The sequence below is a fragment of the Mytilus galloprovincialis genome, chromosome 7, assembly GCF_965363235.1.
Source record: "Mytilus galloprovincialis chromosome 7, xbMytGall1.hap1.1, whole genome shotgun sequence".
In the NCBI taxonomy this organism is placed as follows: domain Eukaryota; kingdom Metazoa; phylum Mollusca; class Bivalvia; order Mytilida; family Mytilidae; genus Mytilus; species Mytilus galloprovincialis.
The window spans coordinates 17,055,131-17,083,097 of record NC_134844.1 but is presented as its reverse complement, the minus strand read 5'-3'; the positions used below and the strand labels follow the sequence as shown (position 1 = coordinate 17,083,097).

At 31.4% G+C, this 27,967-nt stretch overlaps 1 protein-coding gene across 1 annotated transcript in view; it reads right to left on the bottom strand.

The window, feature by feature from the left end:
* Positions 1-11,627, bottom strand: part of LOC143082435 (uncharacterized) — a 54,261-nt gene extending 42,634 nt beyond the window's left edge. The window contains exon 1 of the mRNA XM_076258092.1: positions 11,296-11,627. The gene's annotated coding sequence lies outside the window, so the exon portion shown is untranslated. The remainder of the gene's footprint in view (positions 1-11,295) is intronic.
* Positions 11,628-27,967: the final 16,340 nt, after the last annotated feature.

Sequence of the window (27,967 nt, the reverse complement as noted above, 5' to 3'; positions counted from 1 at the left end):
TAGTTGAAACGAATAAAGAATGTGTGGTACATGTATATAGTTCAATGAGACAGAAACTCAGCATCACAACTAAAACATTGGAACAGTTTTACTCACTCTTTCTATATCGATAGACATTTATAAAAATTGATAACACCGTTTGGAAAAGTTATATAACTAAACACGGCTAATGATGCTTAAATCGGATGTTAATAGTGATACTAACAAGCACATTATAACAAAATCAATTGGAGTATCTTTTCTTCATAAATTGACAGGTTGAAAAACATATTTGATCAATAAAACTGAGATACATATAAACAAATAGCTAATCATCTGGATTTTCTTGAAATAAAACTTAGACTTAGAATCCAACGATATCGGAAGTAGAATTAGAAGAGATCGGAAGTATATAAAAAGTATCGCGAACGTATAAAGATCTCAGTAAAATCTTTTTACAGCGTGAATATCTTCCATTAATAAGAATTTAATAACAGTGCTGACCTGATCAATCCTTAGATAGTATAGTTTGATGGATTGTTTATAGTCCTAATAACAAACTCTGTCTATTTCTCAAAGACTTTATTTGGTGATTTGCCATTGATTCAATATTATTAATAATATTGATGACATTTACGTAGTTGTTTATTTTACGTGGTAGATACTGGTGGTGATGAAGTTAAACAATTCTATGCAATAGTTGAATAAATGGTATGCTTAGAAGTTTAGAATTAATGCAAGGCCGTAGCTACCATTGAGGCAAGTGAGGCAATTGCCTCACTAAAATTTCGACAGTGATTATTTTTTTTATACATATATATAAATATAATAGTCATTTGTTGTTCTGTCTCAACCTTAATTTCTATAACTTGTCATCATTAGTTTCAAACTATTCTTCCTGGATATAACTAAGCATCTCAACGGGTGATGTTTCTCGATTACATTAACCTATAGTAACGATAATCATCATTGATCTTGAGTTAAAAACAGGCTCTTGCAGAAAAAGGAAAAGCGGCACTGAAAGTAAAGAAGGAACAATTCTAGTAAACTATTTTTTTTAACAGAGTCTGAGTATAGCATATAACTTCATTAGAACAATCAAAAAACGATAAGTAGACTGACAAATACAGTACTGGTCTTCGGAAGGGGGCAGTCCTGTCTGCGTATTCATTTCTCCGTTTCACCAACTTTTGACAAATCAAGTACTGGGCATCGCAAGGGGGCAGTCCTGTCTGCGTATTCATTTCACGGACTTTAAACTTTCTCTTTACAGATAAATGAAATATAAATAATATGAAACATGAATGCATGGATTTGTTTTTATCCATGTTTCTTTAACCTTAAAAATTGAAAGAATATCCCATATTCCAATTTGATATTATTGAGGAATGGTAGAACCTTTAACACAGGATTTTGTCTTTACTTATTCGGGACTACGGAATTTCGTTTCTTTATATTCGGGGTTTCGGAATCGGACACCCCAAACCCTAACCCCTAAATTTATAGATTCTGGAACTAAAATACCACCAACTATTTCCAGAAATAATTTGAAATTACGGAACTACATGTACAAACGTCAAAAAATCCATTCCAATTCTCCTGTACCCATATATACTTACTCTATAGATAGAATCATATACATGTATCTTATCTCATTCTATCCCTAGTTTGTCTACTCTTTGTCAGCATAAAATCGAGTTTAATATTTTGTAACTGCGACTGTATGATGGTGCTTACAGGAAAGCTTATTTCCCTTTTGCAAACAAAACTGTTACTACCGATGCTGCTACCAGATTGCTGATGGAGAAGGAATTGGAAGAAGACATTGATCATTGTGTTGATGATGATGTGCTACCTTTAAAAACACAGACTGCCCTGAAACAACTGAAAACTTGGAAAAGAGCATGCATGAGTGGCGCGAGATTGTGCGGTCTTGCCATGCTCCATGTTCATCGCGATAAGGATATCAGCAGACCAAATAATGATTCTGAAACGTTTTGACTGAACCGGCCATGGAAAACTCTACTGAATCGATGTTTGTTCTATGTTCTGGCAGCAGACTCAAATCAGTGATATTTGGATGATTATCTTACATATAAATTTAAATAAAGTTGTTAAAAATTTGGTGTTAGAAAAAGCAAGGATTTGTATAGTAAACTATACAAATCCTTGGTAAAAGTCTAAAAAAATGAAAAATTTATATAAAAAGTGTCCAAATTCAAAACATTATCAAACTCTCTAAAAATGCCTAGAATGCAGGATTTTGCACCATTCATTACATACCCTCCAAAAAAAATTTCGCCTCGCTTCGCTCGGCTCAATTATTTTGCCTCACTAAAATAAGATGCCTAGCTACGGCCTTGTAATGAAGATGATAAAATAGAACTAGATAACACAAAAAAATCTATACAAAACATATACTATTATCCCATCCTTACCTTGATTCATATAAAGTTCAATAAAAAGAAAACCTTCTTCACCATGTTCACAACAAGGCAAGCATATTTTTCAAGACTGATTTATTTTAATTTTCAAAATACTGTTTGATGTTGTATCACTTTGTTTTCTTTTTCTGAGAGTACATGCGTGCTACAGTCAGAACTCACAATTAAATTGTAGCCGACAAAAGACACAAATCGATAATAAAATTTAACAAGATTTATTATACAAAAGTTTACAAGAAGTATTACACAAATATTACTGTCAACTTAACTGTCAAAATATGAGTCCAATCTTTTATCTTTATCTGTATCCGGAAATCTTCTCGGAATCCAATCTGAATATTACGTTCACTACTAAGGTCACAATCCAGTATAATGTTGTTTGTAGAATAAAAGTGTCAATCCAAATGCTGTGAATACTAATGTCTATCGATGTCTAAGTCTCAAAGTTTAACTTTAGTGTCTGTATATATAAAGTTGTCACGGAAATTTCTACAACATTGTGGAAAAGGAATATCCTAGTAAACTTCAACAGAAGTTTCTGGAAAAACGTAGAAGATAAAATAACGCATCTTTTATTAGGATCATTCTGGGATCGTTATATAAGTCAAATGGAAAGTTCCAATCATTCTATCAGTATCTGTGATTGTTCCAGTGATTTCTAAACTGCACAGTTATAAGAATATTTTGTAAACAACTATCAGGCCACATAACATAAATCAGGCCAACATAAATAGATGCAATATTAATTACAATACCATAACAGTACGTTTAACTAAACGTAAATTTGTTATCCAATGCTTTAGAAAATTTACTTTAAAAAAATGGACATTGTTTTGTTTTTGAAAACCCTGTGTTTTTGGTCATGTTCGTAGTTTTTGAAGAACCACATTAAATCAGAATATAAGATAGAACATAAAAGTTCCAGAGTTTTTATTACAACATTTTGTTTAGTTTTATTGTTTGATATTTTAACAGACAGTCGGTTTAAAATACATATATGACGTGACTTTGTACTTTTACGTCTTCGTGTTTTTGCGCTATATGGTAAATTTTTGTGTTCTTGTCTTTAATTTTTGCTAGTATGATTAGTCTGTATGCCATTTTGTACTTCTTTATTCCGTATTTGATTGGGTTTTTTTAGTGATTAAGATTATAACGCAATACTGACTGACGTACGCCTATTTTTGACATGTCTTTCTATTATGTCTTTGTTTTGTTTAGACATCGTTGTCAATATAATGGGATTTGATGCAACTGTCATACAAGTGAGAGATTTTGCTAGCTTTAAAACCAGGTTTAATCTACGATTATTTTCTACATAAGAAAATGCATGTACCAAGGTAGGAATATGACAGTTGTTATCTATTTGTTTTCTGTGTTTGAGTTTTTGATTTTGCCATTTGATTAGGGACTTTCCTTTTTGAATTGTCAACGGAGTTCAGTATTTTTGTAATTATACTTTTTCCTTGACACAGCATACTTATAAAGTTCCGGTTGATGCTAGGCCTATTATCCTAGTTTTATATAAAAAAAAATATCAGGGACAGAATTCTATCTATACACTGTTTGTTTAAGTTTTATCATTCTTTCGGGTTTGGTATTAGACACAGAGAGGAATTAGTTTATTTATTATTCGGGAATTTAGTTATATCTTCACGGTTTTGTAATTTTGGAAACTCTTTGACAGTCTTTATTTAAATAATTAGTTTTAACTTTTTTATTGTTACAAGAGATAGTTTAGAGGTTAATATATATATATATATATCTTAATGAGGTGTTGGTGCGTGATTGCCAATTACAGCTATTCGCATGATCCTAAAAGATGTAATTGATACTTTTGTCCGGGAGATTGTTATCTATTTATTAGGTAATTGACTTTGATAACTGAGAGTACTCTTATTTTAGTGCTTTATGTCTATTGTTTTATGTGAGTTCTTTTAGTTCATCGTACTGATCTTTTGAGTACAGTCAATTGCAACTGATTTATAAAGTTTATAGTGCTGTAACTACACTGTATCAGCTATGGGGAGGTCTGTTGGCTAATAAACATCGTTAACCCTGTCATAGTCTGTATGCGTCTTTCCCAAGGCAGAAGCTGGTAATTCAGTTGTTGTCGTAGTTTCATTTCTGTCATTTTTTTTTTTTCGTAAATTAATTTGCCCGAAAAAAATACCGTTAGCTGAATCCGTTTACATTTTAATTTTTACATGTACACATGTTAAATCAACGTATGGCATTGAACAATGGACGAAGCTCATACTGTACAGTAAGCTGTAAAAAGAATAATGACTTTTATTAAGTTCAGGATTAAAAATGGTAAGATGAGCTTTCAATAAATTATACTTTATAGATATTTGACGTCCATCGTTGAAACTGTAAACTGACCTTGATGTTGTACTGTTAAGGTTAAGGGAAGGGTTTGGGTCCCGTTAACATGTTTAACCCGTTTAATATTTATGTATATGCCTGTGCTAAGTCGGGAGCCTGTAAATAGTGGTTGTCGTTTGTTGTTACATATTTGTTTTTCGTTCATTTATTTTATATAAATAAGGCCGTTAGTTTTCTCGTTTGAATTGTTTTACATTGTCATATCTAGGCTTTTTATAGCTAACTATGCGGTATGGGCTTTGTTCATTGTTGAAGGCCGTACGGTGACCTATAATTGTTAATGTATGTGTCATTTTTGGTCTCTGGTGGACAGTTGTCTTATTGGCAATCATATCAAATCTTCTTTTTTATACTTAAAATGACTTTTATATGTTTGATCATTTGTTAAATGTGTCATTGACATATCCATATATCTTTGTTTGAAGTAAAAAAAAGGGTATGCGCAAATACGCTTACGTTATTGGCATAATATGTATTTAGGTATGAGCGGCAATAAGACAAATCTCCGTCAAAGTCACATTTAGTAAAAAGTGAACATTTTTAAGTCAAAGTATGGCCTTCAACACGGAGCCTTGGTTCACATCGAACAGCAAGTTAAAGGGCTCCTAAAATTACTATTGTTAAAAAAAATCAAAAGGAAACCAACCAACTGATCATTATAAAACACACGAGTAAAAAGATCAGTACAGTCAAAAAATTTACGTAGAATATTTACATGATACATGCATCGTTTATAACATAGTCTTTTCAATTTGTTTGGTTGTGAAATTTGCATTGTCTAACTTCATAATGATGAACGATACCAGGACGTTAGACGCACGTTTCGTCTACAAATATCTCATCAGTTATGTTCGTATCATAAAAGTCAATACGATATGCATAGTGAAAACTCTACATGCTGTTTAAAACTTTATTTTCATATTAAATGCATCAATCAAATTCTTGTTGTGTATAAACGTTTTGATTAAAATGGTATAAGCTAAGAAAATTGATCCATCGTATCAGAGAATTCATCAGATTCAATATCATCCTTCAAACATACAACAGACAACATGAAAGGCTCATACGGGAGTAATGGGATAATATATCAACTGGGATTAAAAACGAGGTATTATATCTAAATTATCTTTTCCAAAATTTGCTTTTAATTGTTATAACTATGTAAAAGTACGTAGATGAGGCATTAACCCGGAAAAAAAAACGTCAAGTTATACACGATTATCGTGCAAAGTACATGTATATCCTTATCAGAAAAAGTTGTATGTTTTTAGGTTTGATAAAAGTATATACATGTATTACCTTCAAACGTTATGTGACTGACCAGCAGATATGAAAACAACTAGCATGCTACGACTCGGTATCATACAGTGTGTGATCAATTATCAAATCATTCATTAGTACAGATTCTGAGTATTGTATAACAAAAAGAGTCGTCAAACAAGACTTAAATGTCCGGTTTATATCATAATCTATATGTTACAACCAAATATCAAAGCATTAAAGAGACTTGGTAACAGTAACGAAAAATACATTTTAATAGGGTACATATGAGAGAAATTCATATTTTCGTTACACAGGAAGCCAACCCGTTTCAACTCATAATATTTATGTTTTAGCTCAAATGTCGATTTTTTTAAAGTCAAGCTGTAAAATATGTTAAGAAAAGTTATAAACGGAAAAACTAGATGCAGTTAGACTCTAATTACGATATTAGTAATAAACGTAATATGCCATCAGATGGGAAACATATGGTCTTCCGCAATAGACAACTGACTGTCCATATACTGCATCTACTTTCATAATCGACCATTTATACCAACAACGATTGAAATCGGTATAACATTATTTAAAAGACCTGTTTATCCATATCAATGAGCTTATGTCTCGATCGGATTTTTCAATTTCTGTTCTTTACTTCATGTTTAGGGTTTTTTTTTCAAGAGGTGAAAATTATTAGTTAATTTTGTCCATAGTGATTGTGCCTAACGGACGAGTTCACATCAACTTGAGTGCTCAGAAATGGCAATTCGTCAGACAGTAATTTGTATTTGAGTGAGTTTTTGTATTGTCTTTCATTTTTACAAGTATGCCTTTTTATATTGCTTTGATCTACATATGACGTGACTCTGTACTTGAACTTCCCGTCATTGCGTTATTGTACTTTGGTAAATTTGTGTATTCTCGTCATTTTTTTTTTTTTTTTTTTGCTAAAATCCTTGATCTATATCCCATTTTTGTGATATTTTGTTACATATTTGTTTGTTTTTTTAGTGATTAAGATTATAACACAATGTTGACTGATATAACCCTATTGTGGACATTAAAATCTAGTATGTTTGTTTGTTTTGTTTACACATCGTTGTCAATATGATGATGCGACTGTCATTTAAGTGCGAGGTTTTGCTAGCTTTAAAACCAGGTTTAATCCACCATTTTCTACATTACAAAATGCCTGTACCAAGTCAGTAATATGACGGTTGTTATCCATTTGTTTGATATGTTTGAGCTTTTAAATTTGCCATTGGATGAGGGACTTTCCTAAACACAGTCATGTTTTTTTCGCTTAATTTGAAGTCAATCAAGCGAAGAAACCCTTTTACCATTAACGGACTTTAACAAGATATCAGCGACAAAACCATACCAATTTCGAGACGAATCTTTTTAATCGATACTTCAGCGAAATTGTTGATAAATCTTTACAATAAAGTTTAAGAAATTTGAATACATGAAAAAACTTAGCATCGCCCTAAAACAGAAACAAAATAAGTTATTTAAAGTTATTATTAACAGATTATAGATCAATTGATTCTTTTGTTTGTTGTTTTTGTGAATGAAATTTGTAAAATGTACATATTTATTAAATTGTCTATGATATGTCGATCTGTTTCTTGTTTATTAAAAAAAAAAAAGAAATAAAACCAAAGTGGTCGAATTGTGTGAGGAAATTAAAAGACCATTTGATAAACGCGTTTTAACTCCCAGTGTTGTATACAATATTGATATATCTACGATTCCTTACATTAAACGTCAATCAAATTTTACATTGCGATATCAAATTCCTTTTCTTTTGTTTACATGCCATTAAAACAATAGCATTATATGCTATGCTAATAGGATCAAACTGAGTACCGTTCAAATACCATCATTACGACTACTGCTATTTTGAAAACATATTACAGTATGCTAAAAACCATTAGAACCGATATTTGACTATAGCATGCATAGACAGTAAATACTCCATATTTTTTAGCATTGTCTATCGAAAACATTTGCAGTTTCTGTTTGAAAGGGTTCAAATAAAACAAAAAATGGGAATAGCAATTGCATGCAAGTTTGATATCGAAAAGTACCTTTATGGCACCCCACAACTTTAATAAACAAGAAAACACCAAATATATTTAAATATCCAATTTACAACAACAATAACGTCGTAGCTTTTAACGTTGATTACATCAAGTAAAAAAAGAAAGATTTGAACGAAAATGTCTTATTTTGTTTTGATTTATAAAGGATATTACCATACCATGTTGCATACAACATATTTATTCAATAAATCATTAGCGGGATCGCATATCCATAATTGTGTTCAATTCATAATATATATATAAATGGCGTAAAAGGGTTTCAATATTCAGAGAATAACATTTATGACGTCTGGACACTAAACACCTACACTAGTATCCATCATCTTTTAGAATATCAAATCCAGAGCAAAACATTGGATTGACCTTAACATTTTCTTCGTTTTTTATCGCCGCGATATAGCCTTTTTTGTGCTAATGCGGCGTAAAGCAACCACCAATCAATCAATCTTCAGTTTTTATTTTTCTATGCAAAACATTGCATCCACTAAATCCTCTAAAACTTTAAACTGAAAAAAAAACAAGTGCCGTACTTTTTGGCTTTAAATTTTTTTTATACGAGCGGTACTGATGAATCTTTTGAAGACGAAAGTCTGGCGTACAAAATTTAATGCCTTATTAACTACTTAAACTATTACAACAACTCTTATGGGCATGCTAGCTATCGATTCGTGTACTTTCTATACACTTGGAATAAATGTGTGCCATATATCTTACTTTCTGTTTTTTTTATTTACTGAATTTAGCGAACTAACATTTGTTGCATTACTATTATATTCGACGCAATACGATTTTACCAGGAAAACGGAAATCCATTTACTGAAACACAGTTAAAAAATTACCAATTTGATTAGATATACAAATTTCGTGTTTCATGAATGTCAAAGTAACTAGCTCAATAAGATGTATCAGACGTATGAAATCCTTTAAATTACTTATGCCATTAATTTTGTACATCATTTAAATGGTTACACCGAAACCAAAAGTTGAATTTTACTTCAAGAATATGTTTGTTCTATCTATAGGATTAATGAATACATTTTGAATATAAAATTACAGAATTATTGAAATATGAAAAGCATTTCTAGTAAAACTACGTAAAGGCAGTGAGGTTCTAGTTTTGTGTTTCATGTCTATAGCTGCGATGTGAATTATAGAAGAGACAAAGCTAAACAAATCATTGTTCCTTTGATTAAGAGTATTTATTGTTTGTCATATCCACATTGTAATTATGTGTCATAAAATGATACACCATATTTAGTATTTTTTTTAATTGTGTATAGTTTGTGGAGCAAGCCACTCATTGGATAATTGGAGTGCACTGCTTTAGTGTGAAATGAGTAGCTCGTAGTCGTTTTAACGTTTTAAAGATAAAATTGAGAATGGAAATTGGGAATGTGGCAAACATGCCAAAAAAGACAAAAGAGCTTTTAAGGGTCCCACATCAACTTTTGGGGTTCTTGTTCCGTTTCTTGGGCACATTTGCATTAGACAAAAGAGCTGTACTGTTACATATTATATATAAGTACCTTGGAATACACATAACGTTTACTCTATTGGGTAACATTAGATAATACTGATATCTTTAGGGGTTTTCCGACAGTTCTAAGAAACACCCTTAACGCGGATGAATATAAATATATTGACTGCAAGGACTGTAACATTATAGTCAGGTTTAAGTGAAACACAGACACATAGCATCTTAGTTAGGTTTAAGTGAAACACAGACACATAGCATCTTAGTCAGGTTTAAGTGAAACACAGACACATAGCATCTACCATCAATTCCTCTATACTGTGTATTTCTTGAAATCAAATATGGCTTTGTTTTCTCTCTATTTAAGTGTTAACTAACGTTTCCAATTATTTAGATTTTGTAGTTCTATAACTCAATTACTAGATGGCAAAATGTAATGTTGCTTGCATTTGTTAAGTCTGCTAAATAACCATAAAAGAACCCCAACAACTATTATATACACAAAATAAAACTAAACTTGAATAATATTGTTCATTTTGATTGATTTAGAAAAAAAAAGCAATAAACAGAAGTCGAAAAATCATAATTAGTAATTTCAGTTAAAAAGAAATGCCAATACTGTTTAAAACTTTCTATCAATAAAATATTTGTAGATGTCAATGTAAAAAGCTACTACAACTAGCGGGTTTAGAATATTGGTGGTGATCGCACCCGGATTCATGCTTATGCGAGATTTCTTAGTAACGTTTATCTTTTTAAAGTTCTAATGAAAAATCATGTTCGCCACCTCATTCACCGTTTTGGGGTTATGTGTCCGCTTTTTGGACACATTTGCATAAGATGAAATGTTTCGAACTAAAACCCAAAATGTGCTGAAAGCATACACACGTATTTAGTCTTGTAAAAATGATCAACTGTACATACAAAGAAATAAGACAAAGAAGTCATAATTTTCTTCACATTCCTTTTCAAACCTTGATAATCTGTTTTCATAAAGATATGGGCAAAATTATTGATGAGATATTGATGTTCTTCCTTACGATGATAATTCTAAATAGAAATATCATTAATATGTTTGCTTTCACAACATGTTCTCATCGCAATTAACTAGGTGATTAAAAATTACATCCATGAGATGTACTCACCTACGTCAAAGTTCACCTGTGTAACTAACATACACTAGCTTTAGTTTTAATTTGTCGTTTAATTGAATAATTTCAATTATGTGAACAAAAAAAAATGAATTTATTCCAGGGGTGGTGGTGGATTGTGGTAAGTATATTAAACCCTATAAATTCATATAAAAATGTTCCTTTGGTATCGTTCGCCTTTCTTCTACAGATTGGAGAATTTGTTTTGTGCATTTAAATCGTGTATTATAGCATTCCCTCTGTTTTTTTTAAATAATATTTCTTAAACAAATTGAAATTTTGATGATTTACATATAGTTATCAAAGGTACCAGGATTAAAACTTAGTACGCCAGACGCGCGTTTCGTCTACATAAGACTCATCAGTGACACTCATATCGAAATATTTATTCAGCCAAACTAGTAACATAAATAACATATATTGTTTCGTTTAATTAGCAAAATATAACTTTAAATTTATACATAATTGAAATGTAGAAAAAAAGAGACACTTACCTCAATAATGCTATGCTGCTATTTATCCATAACACTATAAAAATCAGTCAAAATATCCGTTAGTTCAAGCTTTTGCACAAATCAAATGAAAATTACACGTTTTTATAAGTTTCTTAAGCATATCCTGACAATTAAAACAAATAGTTGCGGTCCGATAACGATTCTAGTAATTAGTTACCTATACTTTTTACACCTTTATACTTGTTGCTCTTCCTTGATGAAAGCAAATTGATGCAATGCTTGTTAAATATATCAGTAACATGATAACAGATATGTATCGAATGGAGCTTGTCTTCGCCTGAAGTCAATGCTGAACAATTAACCAGCTTAGAGAGTATACATTGATATGAGGCTAACTTGTCCCATGCTGTTAGGACGTCGAGTGTAAAAATAAGAAAATATAAAAATTTGTTTATCGTCGCTGCTATGGTGCAATGAAATATCAGTTGTAAAAATCATTATTGAAATTGTCAGCTTAGGCATTGATTTTCATTTGTTGTTATATCGTGTGAAGCACTATAAATGTTTGACTCATGTCAGTTTCTCATAATTCCTACTTTTTATCATGTTTTAATTTCTTGTAAATTTTCCATTTTCTTTGTTCCATTGTAAATTTTTCCGTCCGAAGAAATTAAAACATGGTCCTCAAATAAGGTTTACGGGTTATTAAAATACTAAGCAATTATTGGATTTTATATTTTTCCTCAATATTAGTCTTTGATGCAAACGTTTCAAATAATTATAAGAGTAGAATGTTGCAAAACATAAAAAGCAATTGCAGGAAAATAATGAATTGAAATCCATAGGATTACAACGGGATGTCTCCGTGATGTACAAAACGTGACGTCAAATTATACAGCCAGATTCTTTAATATGAACTCCCACAGAGAATGTTTAAAAAGTAAAAAATAGGAAAAATAAGAAAAATCGGAACGTATAAACGCTACAGCAAATTATAAAACACAATTAGAAATTTTATTCTAATAGAAAAGCATAATTCATATACATTGTCAGCAGTTAGAAAACAGGCTTAGCAGTCTTTGGTAATGCATACAATGTAGGTTTAGGGCATTGTAAATTATTGTTTGTTTTAGCAGTATGTTAATCATTAAACTTTGATTGGGACTTGGCTGTTATTATCGCGCTTTGTGCAATTTTTCTGGTTCAAATTTTGTTTGAAGTGTTAAAGTGTTAAAAGTGAAAGACAGTGATCTTATCATAATAAAATGAAAACAATTAGATCAAAAGCAATGCAACATTTAATCAGTGATTGTTTTATGAGTAAGGTGAAATGACTGTCATCAGGACAGCACGTTATTATATATCCAAGCTCTAGATTCCGGACTTTGGTCAGGCACGAATGTATATGTTAAAGATATTGTTCGTAAAAAAATATATAACTACCTTATTGAATCACATTTAATATCAAATTTAAAAGTAAACAAAGTACTTTTTGGAAAATATGTGTATATTAATTGATTGTTGGTTGATAAATGTTCATTGGCAAATATTTCAAGCATGTTCGATGAAACAATCAACCTCAGAAGAAGCTCTAAATACCGGTATAGTTGATTCGAAACAAGCACAATTAGTATATATCATAATAACAAACTTCCATTAGTTTTTACGGAAGCGTTATATCGCAAAGGTTGTTTGCGTTACAACGCAAACATAGGAAGAAAAATAAAAAAAATGTGTGGCGCTAATACGCTTCCGTAAGTTTTCTCAATTGAATTGTTTCATATTTTTCATATCGAGGTCTTTTATATCCGACTTTTTTTTATTGGAAAAGGCCGTATAATTACTTCCATTTATTCCATTGGAACTTTGAATGATAGTTGTCTAATTAGTAATCAAACTTATTTATGTCTAGGTCATAACTTCATGTAGTTAAAACAAACTGTCAAAGAAGATTCAATTTTGGGTACCATCACATAAGGAATGAAACGAAATTTATATTTCTTTGCATAATTCAGGAGGCTAACACAAAGTGATAAAGTTTCGTTTTTTTTTAATACCAGTTCGATTGTTTTTCAAACGTGTTCATCCTTCGATCTTTCAGAAATGTAATTGTTAGAAAAGATACTTCGGTGATAGATATATTTGTACTATTAATCCATTATGAATCAGACATGTTATTACTTTTTGGGCTTCCAATGCAAATAGGAAAGCATAAATTTATTCAAAATAAGGATAAACACCAAATCATGTTATGATACTAAACCCAAAACATGACTTTCTATAAAATCATGTTAAATTGCTCAGTACAGGATGCCAATGTGCATCTCTGAAACTGTGTTTGTTAATCATAGAATGTTTTTTTTTCAAAATCAAAAGTATAGATTGTGTAAGTAAGATCTGCGTTAAACACCTATATTTTTGTATCTGTTATTACTTATTTACTAGTAAATGGTTTATATAGATTTCTCTTTTAAATTTTGAATGCCGCTGTATCCTGTTTTTCAATTGACTAGTGAAAATGTAAATACTATTGTGTGTTTGTTTATTCTACATTAGCTAGAGGCATAGGGAAGGGTTGAGATCTACAAAAAATGTGACAGCTTTCAATTAGAACGAAATATTTGTATAATCCTTATTAATTAAGACAAAGTCAAAGTCTTCGTTCAGTCAAAATGTGAGCCAAAACGCATGTGACAAAGTAGTTCTTTGAAGACTTGACTTTTCTATAAAAAGTGTGCCAAAGTACTAGAACCTTGCATCAAATAGTAGATACTGATGTGATTGCACGTTACTTATCTTCCCCACACGGATACTACCTAGTAAATAACAAACTTTTATATTGAGTTAAGGAAAATTTACAGATCCTGTTATATTCATTCTAACAAAATAAAATTACAGAGAAACGCAAGAATTAGAACAATGTGTCTCTTTTATAATATAACGCGGAAGTATGCATCAAGTCTTCCAGGAAAAGTGAACCGTCATAACACAATTATCATGGAAAGAATACGGGATGTATTGAAATCAAATTAAATTGACATATTGTGTGTGTATGTGTCGGTTGCAGTGTCAGTGCAGATCCGTAAGTGATATATCATTACAGCAAATTTAATGTAATGTTTTAGTAATTATTACAATATTAGTTTTATTGTCGACTGGTGGAAATTCAAATGTCTACCTCTCTATCTAATTGTTTTATAAAGAGTAAGTAAACAAATAAATTAATTCATGGGAAACTATGAAAAAATATAAAACAAAAAGAAGATTTGGTATGATTGCCAATGCGACAACTGTCCACAAGAGACAAAAATGATACAGAAATTAACAACAATATGTCACCGCCTTCAACAATTTGCAAAGCCCATACCGCATAGTCAGCTATAAAAGGCACCGAAATAACAATGCAAAACAATTCAAACGAGAAAACTAACGGCCTTATTTATATAACAAAAATGAACGAAAAACAAATATGTAACACATATACAAAAGACAACCATTGAATTACGGGCACCTACATACGTAATGTGGCGGGTATTAACATGTAAGCGGGATTCAAATCCTCTCTCTAACCTGGGAGAAAAAACATGGTTGTGGTACTCTATAAGATAAGACACACAGTACACCTTGATAATTACATAAGATGTATGTTTCATTACAATACTTTATTCTGATTGGCTAACTGCACATCACGTGTTATTCCTTCAGCAATTGTATTACTCAATAAAACGTATTATTCATGATAACACGTGTTCCCGCAATAAAGTGCACAGGTGATTTAAATTTAAAAAAAAATATATAGTTTGTGTTTTCACGATCCTAGCTGAAAAAATGTAATTATAAGAATTAAATGCTTCTTTATTTTTAACTTCAAAGGGTTGTAAAAAATTTGACCGTGCGCACATTTTTAGAATGAAGCGAAATGTACTTCGGTCAACGCTTTTACACCCACCCCTATGAAGTTACAAAAAAACATTCAATGCTTAAATAACAATGTTGCGTTTTTATTGGTTGAAACCCTATATGTATACATTTAAATATTCACGGTCTTTTCTTCGTATTGTCAAATTTACATGCCTTTTCATCCCTTCCAGGTAGAAATGCTTGGAATAATTATTTTCCAAAATCAAATACATGTATTCCTTTTTATCTCTTTTATCTCGCGAGTCTCGAATATGTATCACAAAAACCGTAATTTATCAATATACCACAAATGTCAGCTCTGTGTCAGATATGCTTAAATATCTACAGTGGTATAGAATACAAATGAGAAGCACAAAAAGTAGACAAGTAGTATTTTAGGAAACAAAATACATCCACATCAATTTCAATTAAAAAAAAAGCATCAACATAGCCGATATCCTTTCTGCCAAGTACAAACTAATAAAAACTTAAATTTGATCAGTTGAAAAAGTTACCCACCTTAACTGCCCTTTGTACAACAGTCGACAGCTTAAAATAACAGATTTATGTTTACGTTCCCTTACAAATATTTAATATTAACATATTCAGGTATCGCAGCTCAAATTTATTCCTTCATAGTGTGTTAATTTACGTTGTTTGATTAATTAAAGCCTTCCAATTGATATTTTTTCGTGTGTTTTTCTATGTTGTGATGTTATACTATTGTTTCCGAAAAAGGGAGAAGGTTTGGTACCATTAAAACGTTTAATCCCGCTGCAAATGTTTGCCCCTGTCCTAAGTCAAGAATCAGTAGTTTTCGTTTGTTTATGTAATTTTTACATGTTTCTCGTTTTTTTATATAGATTGGACGGTTGGTTGTCCCTTTTAAATGGTTTTACACTAGTAATTTTGAGGCCCTTTATAGCTTGTTGTTCGGTGTGAGCAAAGGCTCCGTGTTGAAGGTCGTACCTTGATTTATAATGGTTTACTTTTATAAATTGTTATTTGAATGGAGAGTTGTCTCATTGGCACTCATACCACATCTTCATATATCTATATATGTACATATTTTTACCAAAATTTAAAAAAAAATATGTACCATGTTAATATATAATGTATATTCTGCTCAACTAATGTAACTTACTATTTATTCTTTAATTTATATCAAATTGTGCATGTACATGTACATCTCACACCTGCAATGAAAGCAAAAGTAACCAAATGAGCCTTGCCTGTTGAATTTATTGTCTGTCAACTGGTATATATATATTTGTCTCTAGAAAGTAATCTTCGAAAACAATATGTGTCTTTGTAAAATACGAAAGTAAGATTTTTTACTATTAAAAAACCGTTTCTTGTCTGTTGATAAATTTATAAATTAGTAAGAACTACGGTTGTAACAACTGTCTCGGGCAAATGTTTGGTTTTTATGTATGTCTTTCACATTACAACTAATATATTGTCTCCGTACATATACATCCTTGGCTTTCAATTTTTTGGCTTCTATCGTGACTAATAAAAGTAGTTACTGACAAAACGCTTCGTACGCATAACATTTATTAAGTGAGAATTTGGTTTTTAAGATTAAAAAAAGACATTCTTAAATCGACAAGTAAAATCAATGTTTTTTACTTATTACAATACACAATTTACATAATGCGTGAACACTATTGAATTCCACCTCTAACATTAGCATTCATCTTTGAACCAATGCATACAATGGTTTAATCAGCTATCTCTATATATCTGTGATAAAGCTTTGTCTAAAGAATGAAACTGTGACAGATTATATCTTTATTTTATCCTTTAGATACATCCGTTTCCTTCTTGTAGCATCGTTTTATCTCGTCATGAATTCACATAATAACATATATCTAGAGTCAATGAGAACACGCTACAATCAAGGTTTCAAGTAATTTAATTTAGCTTGACGGCAACATTGATTTTTTTAACTGCTAAGCAAATTACAAATAATAAAACATATGTAAACCATTACAGTTTCTTATTAAAGACGGGAAAAAGAGGAGAAAATGCAAAAAACTGTAATAAGTTAAAAACTATAGATGCAAAAGTTGTAAGTGGTAAAAATCGATCTTTTAAAACCAAACATATATGATTTTGTTCATTCATATGGAAAATCTTTCTTATCATTATTGAAACTCATCTTACCATTAGCAGATTGTAAACCTGTATTTGATTTTCTAATTTCCTTTGATCGATTGCTAACGTTACAGAATTATAGAGATTATTGGTTTTAATCGGAAACTGTATGACGGATGTTGCACGTGGAGCAGGATATGCAATTCCTTCCGCAGCACCTGATAGATGTATCATTTCTAGTTTTGATGGAAATGCAATCTTATTGAATTTTAGATCATGTATTCACTATTCGCTTAGAAGCATTCGTCATCACTCAGTTCTACTTTATGTTTTTGGTACTTATAACATCGGCTCACTACATGTCAGCCTACATGTTTTATAATATCATTACGACAAAACTAAACGATTCCGAAAGATATCTAAACTAAAAGTAGAATGAAGCGCTATCATATTTTTAATCAGATTGGAATGAAATTCGTTGTCAATAGCATAGGTTTTGTTTTTTCCTTGTCGTATCTCGGTCAAATGTATACTTCTCACTGTTTCTTACGGGAATTTGAATAACACAGCACCTACATCTTCTCTGGAAAGGTTAAACGTTTCCGTCAAAAAGGATTCCGAATGCATTTTATTTTAAATACAATCATTATGCTTTAGATCTCCTTGATCTGATTAACAATGCCGTAAACAAAATACTAGTATGGTATTTAGGATAGGGATCTTTTCTAAAAGCAAATTTCTGCAATATTTTCTTTACCTGGCAATACTGTATGTGTCAAAGGTAGTCTTCAAAAACCAAACAGCCATAATGGCAGAGAAGTTAAATTTCTCAATAATGCAAGCGTTTATTTGAAGCCAAAAATATAATTTACAGCTCAAGTTGATATCATGGAATTTAAAGCTAAAAGATTTTAATGCCAAATAATTGCACCTAGAACTCTCTACCGAAGCAGTTTTAACTGTTTGACTGACAGGAGCAGATTTTCATACAATTTTTCGTATAATCAAATTTGTAAAAAGTACGTAACAAGGTCGACTGTTACAATTGTTTGATTGATTTAATTTGACATCTTAATGTCTGTACATTGCATTGGTACATATGCTTTGCAAAGAAGTGTGCATTAAAGGCACATTAGATCAACAAAACAAACTTGATGTTATCAGAATTAAGTGATTTAGCTTCATGTTTTCTTTTTTGTTTACATAATTACATCATTGGCGTTAGAAATAAAAAATATATATGTCATAAAACGCAGAAATGTTATGACTAATAGGAATCTCCAACACCTACACACAGAAAGGTTAAAGGTAACAGGAATCTCCAACCATATTCTACAGAACACACAGAAAGTTTATAGGGACCGGATTCTACAGCAATAGTGGACAGAACACCCAGTAAGGTTGTAGATGACAGTATTCTCCAACTATATTAGACAGGACAGAAAGATTATAGGGATCGGGAATCTCACACAATATTTGACAGAACACACAGAAGGGTTATGGGTGACAGAATTGGACAAAACAACAAACCAAACCATCGATAAATGATAGTCCGAAAAGAAATGTGGACAGTGCAACGGAACAAGACGCTTCATTAACACTGATTTTTTTCGAAACAGTCGTGAATAGTACAACGGTCAACAACAACCTTAAGCACCCAACTTTTCTCAAAAAATTAAATATAGAAAATTACATATAATCACGATGAATGTAAGTAAATAGGCATCATGGTACCATTGTTAGTCCCTACGTTAACACAATTGAGTCATATTTGAACTTGTACTTTACATGAATTTGATCGATGAGTTTTAATAAACAAAATACACAAACTGTTTTAAGCATTTCACAGTTTTCTAGCATTAGCTGACAGAAATGTGTAAATTTCAAGGTGAACTCCTATGTTATACATGCCTATGATTGATAGTCCAACGTGCACAATATGATACCGTACTATCTAGAAACTGCAGCATTAAAGTCGAAACTTGAAACGTTGATGAGAACAAATACATTAAAAATACATAACCCACCTGTCAGTATCATATTTGTTTAAACAACACATTTGTTACAATAAAATAGTTAATACATGCAGTGTTAGCTTCGACTGTCGTGCACAAAAATGCCAATATTGGTGCACTTTTATGAGTGGTTTTACTGATTGTATTCAACCAACACTATTGGCCTACTTCGTGTACTATCGTGCATTTAAACTATGTACATCCTTTTATTTCTTAACTCATGATACTGACCTTTCTGTTGGTAGATGCAGTTTTTTTAAGTTGTGTTTTGATTTTATTACATGTGGTCTAGATAACTAGTCAAATAGGGTGAGATTACCGTACGAAGAAAAAAACGGTTTTACAATTTGATATTTTCAGCTTGTACCAATTCAGGATATCTGGAGCATGCATTACGTGTTGAGGGAGGGTTTAGTCAGATATTCGTGGTTGGTGTGGCATGTCGTACTGCGTCGAATGCGTTTTGTAATTCCTGTTAACCTTATGTTTGAAGTCCGGTTTGTTGCTTTCTAAAAATATTGAATGATGTAAATTCGATATTATTCTGTTGCAATAAAGGCAATTACTGCGGTCGTTCAGCTTCAGTAGTTTACTACCGTAAATTACATCTGTCAAATTATTGCATTGTGCATTACCAATTAAATAACAAGTAGCCTATGAGTTTTTATGACAATTTTTTTTTCCTGATTTGGTGTTGTAATTTGTATCTATAAATAATATTAATGTATAATACGATTCGTTAGTTCATTTTTGTCAATACTTATTTTTCGTATATTGATATAGGAAGATGTGGTATAAGTGCCAATGAGACAACTCTCCATCCAAGTCACAATTTATAAAAGTAAACCATCATAGGTCAAGGCAAGGTCTTCAACACGGAGCCTAGGCTCACACCAAACAGCAAGCGATAAAGGTCCCAAAAAATATCTAGTGTAAAACCATTCAAACGGGAAAACCAACGGTCTAATCTACATAAAAAATTGTTGTTTTGTTATAACTTAGACCGTTTGTTTTCTCAATTGAAATGTTTCATATTATTCATTTCGAGGCCTTTTATAGCAAACTATGCGATATGGGGTTTTCTCATTGTAAAAGGAAGTTGCCTATGATGGATTGAATCTACTAAATTTGAACTTGATGGATACATGTAGTTGTCTCATTGTCAATCATACCACATCTCCCTTTTTCTATATGAATTGAAAGGAGATAGTTTGTCAATGATTCACAAACTCATGAGGGCCATGTATGCCACCATTATCTCATTCATGATTGTCATAACCTATTTCGGCAGCGTGTCTTGTGACCATAAGGAATCTTTGGAACAGTATATATATATATATATATATATACATGCAGAGTCTGTAGATAGTCAATGCTAAAGTTCTGTCTTTACAAATCTTTTTTCATTTGTAACACTGTAACATATTCCCCGCCTTGAATCCCGCGCGCGCTCAGTCCGTCTACGTTGAAGTGCCTATACTTGTTAAGTTTAGTTTATTGTACCTTAATAAGTTCGAGAAAAGACTGACTCTGAATTTTACATTGTATTTGCATAGGTGTTGTTTGGGTCTCAAAGAAAAACAACCTAGAATCTGCTTAAACTTTGATTAATGACCTATTATGCACTATTGAAATCTTACATGAAAAGCAAAATGGGTGTTAACATTTATGGGGCCAAATAGTTTACCCTGTATCGTAGGGAAAAAATCTGACACAAATTTCAAAACCTTACCTAAGTGTACACATAATTATGCTTTACCGTGTCATTGTTATATATTGTGATACATTGTATCGGGCATTTTCCATCGTTGAGCTGTAAAATTTAATGTGTACTCACCGTCCCTTTCCTGCTATGAATGTACGTGTATCAGATTGTTGTAGAGCTGCTATGAATGTACATGTATCAGATTGTTGTAGAGCTGCTATGAATGTACATGTATCAGATTGTTGTAGAGCTGCTATGAATGTACATGTTTCAGATTGTTGTAGAGCTGCTATGAATGTACGTATATCAGATTGTTGTAGAGCTGCTATGAATGTACGTGTATCAGATTATTGTAGAGCTGCTATGAATGTACATGTATCAGATTGTCGTAGAGCTGCTATGAATGTACGTGTATCAGATTGTCGTAGAGCTGAGCTCCTATGAATGTACGTGTATCAGATTGTTGTAGAGCTGCTATGAATGTACGTGTATCAGATTGTTGTAGAGCTGCTATGAATGTACGTGTATCAGATTGTTGTAGAGCTGCTATGAATGTACGTGTATCAGATTGTTGTAGAGCTGCTATGAATGTACATGTATCAGATTGTTGTAGAGCTGCTATGAATGTGCATGTTTCAGATTGTTGTAGAGCTGCTATGAATGTGCATGTATCAGATTGTTGTAGAGCTGCTATGAATGTGCATGTATCAGATTGTTGTAGAGCTGCTATGAATGTGCATGTATCAGATTGTTGTAGAGCTGCTATGAATGTGCATGTATCAGATTGTTGTAGAGCTGCTATGAATGTACATGTTTCAGATTGTTGTAGAGCTGCTATGAATGTAAAGGTCTCAGATTGTTGTAAAGCTTAAAATCTATAAACTGGGGAAAAATCGACAGTGTATACTGTGGAACAGAAGAATCGAATTTCCTTGAAAAAATAAACAAATATGTTATTGTAAATGTTCATGTCAAATCATACCATTTTGTTGCAAAACAATAGCTTGCATAAAAGAGTTATATTAATTTCTCACGATATAGCGGTTAACATAAATAAATAACACAATGCGTATTATTTGTTTTTGAATGAAAGTTCTATTTATGTTGCTAATTTATTATAAAGCTTTTTCATTGACGAATCATATCTCCTGTAGCGTTAAATGTTTCTATAAACATACTTGTCTGCGGTAAAAATAGACATAATTGCAAATAAACCTTTTTCATGTTCAAGAGATGTGTTTCATGAAGGGAACATACAGATGATTTTTATAACCATCATACAAGTTATCATTTTGTAATAAAAATGTTTGTTATAGTAATCAGTTTGATAACAGGTAAAATGTATATGATGTAGAGGCCACGTTTCAGAAAATACTACACAAGACGATGCAGCAAGTAGATTTCATACCACAACTATGCAAGAAACAAACAAAATATAAAACATTTCGTACCCTCTTTAGAAAGACGCGGTGCTCCTATTATCATTTTATTAATGGTTAAATGAAATACGTTGTCGTTTAATTAGGATGTACATACTGTTCTACTCGTGGTGGTTTTATTCGGACGTACATAATGTTCTATCCTTTTTTCGTGTCTGTATTATCTATTTACTGCATGTCTCGTTAATTATTTCTATAAACATCTTTTTGATATAGAAACGCATACACAAATATACATTTTATATCCACGATAATTACCACAAACAAGAAATTATTAGGATCATACAAATTGCCAGACTATTTCTAGTCTGTTTTTTCTGACTCATGACCTATTATATAACTTGAATTACATTGTAATGTTGTGGGGATTCTTTTCAATATTTTATTGAAAAACATGAATTATTAAGGTACAATAAACTTATTGTGTGGTCGTGCGATGACAATGTTTGGTCCACAGATAACACTGTTTGGACATACACATTGTATATTCTATTGGAATAAACATGAGGAACGGTTTAAGGGGAAAATTCGCGATATTTTACTTATGGTTTAAATATGTTCATTATGACATAATATATATATATTCACAAAGTTTTATTGCTATATGTGCAGTAATAAAGGAGAAATTCAATAATTAATGAAAAAATATTAACAACTTCCTGTAGGTCGTGACGTTTTCTCCTGGTTTTTGCATGCCGGGATTTAAAATACAATCATTAATAAAAAAAGTCTTGGTTTTTAATCATATTTTAACGTAATCGTAAGCGCGCCGATGACTTATGCTTTATCTAATAACCAGCCGATAATAAGAACATAAAACGCACAGACGTGCAATTGTACACATTCATGAGATAAATTTTCTATGTTAAACGTATATATTTGAATTATTTTTTTAGACAACACAAAAAGTTATAAATTTATTTGTAATTAATGCATTTTCGGACTGATAAGTTGAACAAATTAAAGTACAATAATCTGTTAAGACAATATGGTGGTGTACTCTTGACCTTTTACTGTCTCTGCTATGACTAGGTTTATACGATAATTCACGGTTATGTGGCAATACTCGTAGATGGCTTGTTGAAAGGGAAATTGTTATTTGCACTTCGGTATTTAACCAAGCCTCTAGGGCACACCTTGCCAGGTCGGATCAGTGGATTATAAAACAAGGGAGCATTTAATACACACATTTAAAATACATATTCAAGTTGGTGACAAATGAAAATAGATCGCCGTGGAATTATTTTATTATATTTGGTGCTATTATATATTTGAATTCAAATAAATTAATTTACTAAGAAATAAACAATTTTCGGTTAAAGACGGGAAACTTAATTCATGTGTCAGAATGAAATGAGATACACCTCTTGTCCTTGATTTATGTCTCATAAAAAAGGGGAACTTAGAAATTAGAAATAGATTTACCAAAGCATTTTGATTGTCTTTATTAGGCAAACAAATGTACGAGAACACTTACATTTAGACTTTTGAAACCCATGTATTAATCAATATCTGAAACTATCTGTTAAAAAAACTCTACCGAAGCAGAATATAATATGTACGAATAAAAAAAAATACTTTTGTTTTTAAATCTTTGCACATTTATGATTAATTATTGTTATCTATTCTTCATTTAATTACTTAATAAGTACTAAATATGTCTACCGCTTGGCATTAAATCTCGGTGTGGTAGGAAACGATTATTACATATAGATTAATATATTATTTGGATGAGGATTTGAGCTAGCCTATAAACACACATTAATTAGTTAACATGATTCGAGACCAAAGGATATTAACTTTGATAATTCAATTAACTTTTCCTCACATATTTTTCTCTTATGATTTGTGCGTGCTTGTTTCTATAAGACAGTGTATATATCGACCAAAAATTAATCATAAAATCATAACTAAAAAAATGTCTTGTTCGGAGAATGATAGTACTAACAGTGGTTCCAGTCCGTCAAGAGAGGCAGATTTTGACGTGTATGGTCAATTTGGGTACGCACTAGAGCCAGAGTATACCGAAGAAGAGCTCCATGAAATGGAAGCTGCAGAAAGTTCCCGAAATCAAGATATCTTTAGCAACCCTCGCCAGGTTAACACAGATTGGTGTTCGTGTACTAAATGCATAGTTAGCCGTTATTGACGGAATGTCTTTGTTGCCACGAATTTGTAATATTGAATTGGGTGAATGCATTAGTGACAATATCGATTTCAGAACAGTTTGTCTGAACCCGGTTGTTCTTGAAACCAGCCAAGAAAACAAACCACAACTTCTTATTTAATCAAATGACTTATCTTTTTGCGAAAGTTTGGTATGCAAAAGTACAAAGTTATAAATGGGTGTCTTGCAATATCGATGTGATAATCTATTTGTCAGATCGCTTATGACGCAACGTTAGATATTGCTACTACCACGAAAAATAGCGTTAAGTAAATATTTGACGGGAAAATTTTTATAGAAATGCTGAAATAAATATTTCAAATTATACATGAAAATAAAGATTGATTCTTAAATTTTCACATTATGATAGAGAAAGGATAAAAATATAATATTCATAGGCTTAGGAAGACACAGATTATCCGAAAAACGTTTACTTGGCGTTGTCCCATGTAACAAACTCGAAAGATGAAACTCGAAAAATTCGCGAAATGTTCACGCAACTCTTCGAAATTTTCCATGAACATTCTATGACGTGATATATTTCAGTATTGGTTAACATGGCTGTCTCCATTTAAAATTTTCATACATATTTTCAAAAGAATATGATGTACGGAAATGTCCCTTCGGAAATTTAATTTGGAAACTTGAAACATTTCAGTTCAAAAATAAAATTTTGACAGATAATTCATTAAATTGTAAGTACGATCGTTTTGTACTAAGTGTTAGCTCCCAAAATTCGAATCGAAAAATAAATTGAGCTACGTACTCAATTCAAAACAAAAGATTTGCAATGTCGTGCGGAAATGTCCGAGTTAAACTTTCATGCCTTCACAAAACTTTTACGGCCAAAAAAACAGAGATTTGATTTCGTGAAAATTATTTTTCGGCTTTGATAATTATACCAATAAAAAGTACTTTTAAAGTTGAAGTTGGTACACTAAATAGCATTAAGATTACAGGGTTATCGATAAAAAATACGGATTAATGAAAATGTCTTGCGAGTTTGTCCGTTATCATAATTTGACGTCGCAACAAGCGTAATATGCTAGGGACGGCATGAACTGCATTCGCGTGTTCCTTCCTCCACTAAATATAAATGTCCTGCTTTCAACAAAACGAAATGATGCACACATTACAAAAATACACATCTACAAGACGATCAAAAAGTAAGAAAACTTCAGTATCATAGGTATAAACTATTGTATGTCACTGCTTGAATAAAATCATACTCGGGTTGAATACATAATGCAGCAATATTCCTCCAATTACACATAATTACTGCCAGTAAAATTGAATATCCTATGTTAATTATAAAATCATATTGGATTATATTCTCACGGCATTTATACTTGTGTGTTATTCTTTGCATTTACCCAAAAAGGAAAGCAGGAAGAATTAGATAAAGCGCGTTTCCAATTTAACGTCATTTTTCTGTTGCACTAAATGGTAGCAATATCTGACGTTGCGTCTATATCTTTTGACGAAATCAAACCATCATGGTATATTCTGCTTTTGTATAGACTGAAGTGTACTAAATGATATTCATATTATACATGTTAAATGAATGAACAAATATTAAACCTATCTTTTTATTGTTTTTCGCCCATGTCTGCTCATCGCCAGAAATAAAGTTTCTCGCACGAAAAAATGGTATTAATTCCAGTCAAAATTTAAAGAACTTATTTTCCTTGTTTTCTGGTATTGTACGAAAGAGAATTGACCTAACAAAAGAATTGCTATCTTAGGCTGTTAGTAACACATGTAGAGCAGCGGGTCGTTGTTGGACATATAAATCTTAGAAAGTGTATCATCTGTTAAATTTGCAGGTCACTGAAAGGGGAAGTCCCATACGGAAGTAGGTGTTCAGGATGATTTTTTTTTATATCCAGTGACACATATTACATGTGTATTCTTGAACGTTTGATACATCATTTACTCTCAAATTGCAAAAAAGATAACTTCCACTTGTATTTATAGTATTTGTATTTTTATGCATCTGATGAGTTAAGCCTTTTTTCAACTGATTTGTATAGTTCGTTCATATGTTGTACTGTGACACCACTGTCCAAGGTTATGGGAGGGTTGGGATCCCACTAACATGTTTAACACGCCACATTATCTATGTATGTGCCTGTTCCAAGTCAGTGGTTTGTAATTCAGTGGTTGTCGTTTGTTAATGTGTTACCTATTTGTTTTTCGTTCATTTTCTCTTAAATATTTTAGGCTGTTTTTTTTTATTTTTTTGTTTGAATTGTTTTATATTGTCAATTAGCTGACTTTGCGGTAGGGGCTTTGCTTGTATTGGATGGTCGTACGATGCAATTATATAATTTAGTCCATCCAAAGCGATCTTTATTTAACTATTTAGGAATTAATGTTCTCATCAAAATATTTTAAATCTCACAACGCATGAATACTTCAGCTATTTGAAAAAAAAAGATATTTTAAAAAATTGACAGGAAATTTAAGGATCTTCTTGGAATGGAATCGAAAAATTACGAATATTCTTTTCAAGTGTGAAAAACGTCAACCAAATTTATTCATAATCGGGAACGTCCTTATTAAAATAGTCTTCGTCTCACAACGTATAATACTTTAGCTATTTGACCAACGATGTTTAAAAACAAAAGACAACGAATTTAATGTCATCTTTCCCTATTTTTGAATGTAATGATAAGTCTGTTCAACTGACAAGAATACCCCTAAAGCGGACAAGCAGTTTATTCTTTAAATTGCTGTCATTGAATATCAAGAAAGAAAATAAATCCCGAAATTGATTTGAAACTTTAATACTCAATAGTTTTCCTAGAAAATATTCACATCCCTTGGTGATTATTAGTGTAGTACGTCCAGTTGCATATATATCACATGAATATCGGAACAATTGTGATGATGACGAATGTCTTCCTTTATTCGAGAACAATCTAATTGATATATAAATCTGTGATTTAACTATGTTCATAACTTCGATGAACCAAAGCAAGTTATATATCGACCTGTATTTAAATCAAATTGGTTCTCTTCTTCTTCTTCTTCTTTTGGTATACAATAGTCTATCGAATTCGTTGATTACATACTGTTGGCATACGTGGACTAGTCTATTTACAAAACTATTACCCCAATTTACACAAAATGTATGTTTCTTTCTTATGTTCAATGTATACATGTATATATTTTAAATTTCGCTATAGTTCCGTAACTTTCTGTCCAGGCGTATAAAAGAATCGTCGACAAGTGCGTAAATTTTTTAAAATCAATATTTCTGGTATGTTCCAATCAGTCCTTTACTATTGTATATATTACATTTTCCCAAATTAACCCTTGGAAAAAATATGTAAATAGATTTTTATTTCTTCAATTTTTTTAATTTTTTTTTGGTATTATT